The sequence below is a fragment of the Panthera pardus genome, unplaced genomic scaffold (genome assembly GCF_024362965.1).
Source record: "Panthera pardus isolate Hobbes unplaced genomic scaffold, ASM2436296v1 HiC_scaffold_25, whole genome shotgun sequence".
Classification (NCBI taxonomy): Eukaryota; Metazoa; Chordata; class Mammalia; order Carnivora; family Felidae; genus Panthera; species Panthera pardus.
The window spans coordinates 96,052,120-96,058,467 of record NW_026526821.1 but is presented as its reverse complement, the minus strand read 5'-3'; positions in this window follow the sequence as shown (position 1 = coordinate 96,058,467).

Here is a 6,348-nt window from a genome sequence, read left to right as displayed (position 1 = left end):
CAGCACCTAAAACAGTACAAGGCCCAAAGCAAGCTCTCTATGAATGTTATCAGTGCTACTTAAATACTGCATTCTACTGCCTTACATATGGCTGTGAAAGACCATGTACATAGAACTGGCTACCACATTGCTCTTGTAATGTCTCTTGTAATATTGTGGGTTTTGCAGGTTCTGCTAAAATGAGTAAAATATCCATCACTCAAACTTAATTTTAAACCTCACTTAGATTTTATTCCTTTAACACCGTTCTTTGATTCACAGAAAAGTTTAAATTAGTCTTGGGAATATAAACCATAAAGCAGAAACTTTATTTGGACTATGTTGAAATAAGTGAGGGAGGAATAATCATGAGCATCTTAAAAAGTAAGATAACTTACTTTGTATGTAAATTCCAGTACCATCCTCAGCCTCCGCATTCACCACAAGCACTGATAATAATGGGAGAAGAGCAGCAGTAATACCCATAAGAGTGATTTTCTGTGTTAAGAATTACCAGAGAAGGCTTCCTGAGAAATACCAGTGTTTTGGGGACCCCATACAATATTTTTCATCCAAAAATTAAGACATAAAAAAATGGAGTTGGAAGTTGGAAAAAAAAAAAAACTGAAGAAATTGGGGACAGGAAAGTTGCTTGAGTGGGAAAGGAAGTGATGTTCTCTTTATCTTAGAAATAAGCTTCTACATAGCTGGACAGTTGTCCAGGATTAAATTAGATCCTGAAAAAGGTGGGGCTATGACTTACTTATTCCCCTTTGCCAGATAATAAATTGTTGCAATACAAAGTGGCAATACATGAAAGGTGTAGAAAAAGAGGGATGTCTAAAGGGTATCTGGGGTAGTGGTTTGGAAACTTGGCTGCCCATAGATATCACCTACAGATACAAACTTCATGGCTTCCTGTTTCCACACTTTCCACAAAGGTGATTGTCATTCCTCATCTCAAGTGTAAATGTGACATCTGTATTTGCAGCTGTTGGGAATTTCTTAAGTAAAGAGATTTAGTTGGAGATGAATAAAAGGAACTCTACAAGTTTAGGTCTATCAGGCTATCATTTCACATGAGAAATTCTGCTGACCACTGATGTGTTTTATTCTCTTGTATTTTCTCCTATTTTCCGTGAATTTAATTTAAAAATATAATATATACTCATGAAAATGTAAGTAGTTTTTGAAATGAAAAAAAAAAGCAAAAATATATGTCTTTCCATCCTAGTATCTTTTCTGAAAATACAGATTTTCTGCATTAAATGTTCTCTTACAAATGCATGCAGATATGTAAGTATTTTCTATGAAGGCAGGGATATACTATCCATATTGTTCCTTAACCCTTTTCAAATTAAAAAATATATGGAATTGTGGTAGGATACACATAGTGGCTTCTGGGTTATGGTCCAGCATGTAAGAAACTTGGAAGTCTTATCGCAATCCTAACAACAAATAAAAAGCAGAACAAAGTGAAAAATAAACAACTCTTAGATTTGTAAGGGAAGAAAAGTCACACGACAAACTGCTGCCCAAATTGGAGAGACCAGTTGGGATGAAAACAGAGAATTGGAGCTTATTGAGGTAGAAACTCATGAGCAAGAAACTCTACAAGAATCAGTACTAGGGTTGATAAAATATTGGATACTCAGTGCAAACAAGTCTGAGAGAGAAAAACTCCAGGGGTACCCAATCATTGAGGGGATCCCAAACTTTTCAAGTTTTGCCCCCTGGAACTCAACCAGGTTCTCACATTGAATATCAAAGAAAAATCCTGTCATCTCCTGGCACGTGGAAAGGCAAAAAGGCAAAAGCCATTTTGAAATATACCAGAATATTCTGTTCTTCTTCTGTTCTGGTCTACCCTCAGAAGAAAGTTTAACCAGAGCCTAATCTGCTGGGGAAAGAAACGGTTTAACCAGAGCCTAATTGACTTGGGTAAAGGAATACCCAATTCCAGCTGACTCTAGCCATTTTGTGCCACCTAATGAGTGCAGAGGGACTCTTCCTTTTGGCTCAGGTCATATCACAGTAATGAGATTGAGCCCCATATAGTGAAGCTCCGCCCAGGGTGGAGCCTTCTTAAGATCTCTCTCTCTCTCAAGAAAAAAGAAAGAAAGAAAGAAAGAAAGAAAGAAAGAAAGAAAGAAAGAAAGAAAGAAAGAAAGAAGAAAAAAAAGAAAAAGAAAAAATAAATTAAAAAAATTAAAGGTTGAGATATAATCACAGAACTATAAAACACTTCTCCTCCCTCCACATTTTATCACCACATAACTACTTATTTACAGTAGTTTCTTTTACCCAATACATAATGTCTGATCATCAAAAAAAAAAAAAAAATGATAAGGCATACTAAAAGGCAACACAGTTTGAAGAGACAGAGAAAGCATCAGAACCAGATGCAGATATGGTTGGGATGTTGGAATTACTAGACTTGAAATTTAAAACAACTATGATTAATATGCTAAGAGCTATATTGAATAATGGAGACAGTCTGCAAGAGCAGATGGGCAGTGTAAGCCAAGAGGTATAAATTCTAAGAAGGAACCAAAAAGAAATGCTAGACATTAAAAACATTGTAACAGAAATGAAGAATACCTTCGAAGGACTTATAGGTAGACTGGACACTCTGAACTTGAGGATATCTCAGTAGAATCTTCCAAAACTGAAAAGCAATGAAAAAAATACTGAAACAAACATAGCAAAATATTTGATAACTATGGAAGAACTATAAAAGGTGTAACATATGTGTGATGGGAAAACAAAGAGAAGAAAGAGAAGGAATAAGAAGAAATATTTGAAAAAATAATGACCAAGATTATTATGGTTAATAATGACTTTTCCCAAATTAATGGCAGACATGGAACCAGGAATCTATAGACTCAAGAAGCTCAAAGAACACTAAGCAAGAAAAATTCCAATGAAAATCTACACCTGAAATATCATTCTAAAACTAAAGAAAATCAAAGAAAAAAATTCTGAAAGAAGCCATAAGAGAAAAATGCCTTACCTATGGAGGAGTAAAGAATTTTATCTGACTTCTTTTCAGTACCATGCAAACAAGAAGACAGTGGAATTAAATATTTAAAATATGGAGAGAAAAAAAACCCACCAATCTAGAATTGTATACCCCCATGAAATCCTTTAAAGTGAAGAAAAGTAGACTTTCAAGATGAACAAAAATTGGAATCTGTTGCCAATGGACCTGCTTTTAGATAAATGTTAAGAATAAGTTCATCAAAGAGAAGGAAAATGAGGGGCACCAGGGTGGCTCACTTGGTTGAGCGTCTGACTTCGGCTCAGGTCATGATCTCGCGGTTTGTGACTTTGAGACCCGTGTCGGGCTGTGTGCTGGCAGCTCAGAGCCTGGAGCCTGCTTCAGATTCTGTGTCTCCCTCTCTCTCCGCCCCTTCCCCACTCATGCTCTGTCTCTCTCTGTCTCAGAAATAAATAACCATTAAAAATTTTTTAACAAAGAGAAGGAAAATGATATAGGTGAGAAATTCAGATCTACATAATGAAAGAGGGAACATTAAAGAAGGAATAAACATATTTTAAAAAATCCAATTAAACGTGGGAAGAGGACCTGAATAAACTTTTTTCCTAACAAAGACACACACATGGCCAACAGATGCATGAAAAGATACTCAACATCACTAATAATCAGGGAAATGCAAATCAAACCACAATGAGATATCACTTACACCTGTCAGAATGGCTAGAATCAAAAAGACAGGAAATAACGAATGTTAGTGAGGATGTGGAGAAAAGGGAAGTCTTGTGCACTCTTGTTGGGAATATAAATTAGTGCAATTACTGTGGAAAACAACATGGAGGTTTCTGAAAAAATTGAAAATAGAAATACCGTATGATCCAGTAATTCTACTAGTATTTACCCAAAGAAAACATACTAGTTTGAAAAGATACATGCACCCTTATGTTTATAGCAGCATCATTTATAATAACCAAGATATGGAAGCAACCCATGTGTCCATCAATAGATGAATGGATTAAGATATTCATATATATATGAAATGGAATTTTACTCAGCTATAAAAAAGAATGAAATCTTTCCATTGGTGACAACATGGATGGACCTAGAGGATTTATGCTAAGTGAAATAAGTCAGGCAATTACGAATACCATATTATTTCACTTATATGTGGATTCTAAAAAACAAAACAGATGAACAAACAAACAGACCCATAAATACAGAGAACAAACTGGTGGTTGCCAGAGGGAGGGGGGAGAGAAAGGACAAAAAAGGAGCAAAGGGGAGTAAGGTACAGGTTTCCAGTTATGGGCGAGTTTTGGGGGTCCAGAGGCAAGGTGTCCCAGAGACTTGTAAGTAAGCCTCCTGATGCAATCTGTGACACAGTTAAGATCAGTGTCCCTTCGATATCTTCCAAGCCCTACCTGCCATTCTTCCAACTGCTTTTCCCCTATCTGCCCCTCCCAGTTGTACAGCTCATGACTCAGTACTCTAGATAGGGAGTATCCCGGAAGGCTGAGGAAGCCAGATGATCACTTACATGCTCTCGCTTTTCCCCACAGGGGAAATCGTGTGTGGAGATAAACTCTCTTGGTGCTGATATGAACCACCTTGAAGGAGGAGTCATCCAGGTAAAGTCAAACTGTTCCTCCTACCCTCTCTAGTGTGTCCAATCTTCCAATTTCTTTTTTTTCTCCATCCACATACTGAAACTTTTCTACTGGACTCCTTGACTTCCACAAAGGCTCTCTTGTTCTTAGGTATTGTCAGATCAGTGTTTTCTAGGGGCTCACAAACATGGCCAGCCAAGAGGGCTTGGATCCAGTTCAAAGGCCACTTCAGAGTCCACAGTTGAGACTAAGGTCTATATGCCTATTACCTGAGTACCTTGGCCTATGGTGCTATATTTCACAGCTCCTACAAAGGTACTTTTGGCTGTGGATGGATGCCAAATTGTTATTTTTGAGGGGGATGTAGGAAGAGGGCTCTTATTTGGCCATCTTGGTGATATGACTGTTCCTCAAAATGTTCTTTGATTTTGCTTGACCCAAGATTTTATATCAAAATGGAGGACTGGGAAAATGCTCAGGATGGCCTGACCACTGCCAGTGAATGTAAGGAAAATCTTTTCGAAGGGATAAATGCTCAACTAAGAAACTTCATAATGGTTATAGTTAAAGCCTTAGTGAAGATGAACTCAAACAGAGGAAAATTCACCATATTAAAGAATAGGCCAAAACAAAGGAAAGAAACATGAACATAATTTAATAAAATTATTAGATATAGACTATATCTATGTGGCCCAAATTTGATAATATAAAATATAAAATGAAAAACAAGAAGTAAATAATAAAATAAGTTGGTTTGATTTAAAAATAACCTTCTACTACTTCACCCCTGCTAGGGTGGTTATAATTTTTAAAAAAGGAAAACAAGTGTGTTAGTAAGCATATAGGGAAGTTGAATTCCTTATACATTCCTATTGGAAATCTAAAATGGCATAGCTACTGTGGTAAACATTTTAATGGTTTCTGAAAATGTTAAACACAGAATTATGCATTTGTGGGTCTGGGAAGTTGAAAATTGACACAGCAGGCCAGCAGGCTGGAAATTTAGACAAGAGTTGATGTTCCAGTTTTGAGCCCAAATTCTGCATGGCAGCATGTGGGGAACTCAGTCAGGATTTCTGTGTTGTAATCTGGAGGCAGAATTTCCTCTCCTTCAGGAAACTTCACTGTTGATCAAACGACTGGACACCATATCCTCACCACTTTGACATGTAAAATTGACCTTCACAACCGCTTTATAGTAGGCACTTGCAACGCCAGAACACATCGATCAAACCCCTTCCCTTTGTTGAACTGATGGCAGAAGCACATTTTGAGACAGAGCTTTTGTCCGTCCAAAATCCTGACCAACCCATTCTGATCATGCAGCATTAGTTAGAAACAGATATCATTGGTGATTGGTTATTTAGACATGTTTGTTTCTGCACTATAATCTAGCCTATTCTAGGTGAAACAATGTGTGTGTGTGTGTGTGTGTGTGTGTGTGTGTGTGTGTGTGTGTGTATGTGTGACATCTGTAGTCAAATTAAGAAAATATGTCATAAAATGTAGACATTTTAGGAAATGTGAAAAAAAGACCTGGATCTACTATATTGTAGCAAATCTGTTATACTAATGGCATCTAGTTTGTAGTGCTAGTGAGTCTTAAGTTATCCAACATTGCCGGTATCCTAAAACTCATCATACTTTGACCAGATAAATTTAGTTGAGGGAGATCTGAAAAAAAATTTATTAGTTCCAACTATCGGTTTTACTGGTAGGAATGTATGTGTCTAAAAACTATCATTGTTATTTAATGTAAAAAAC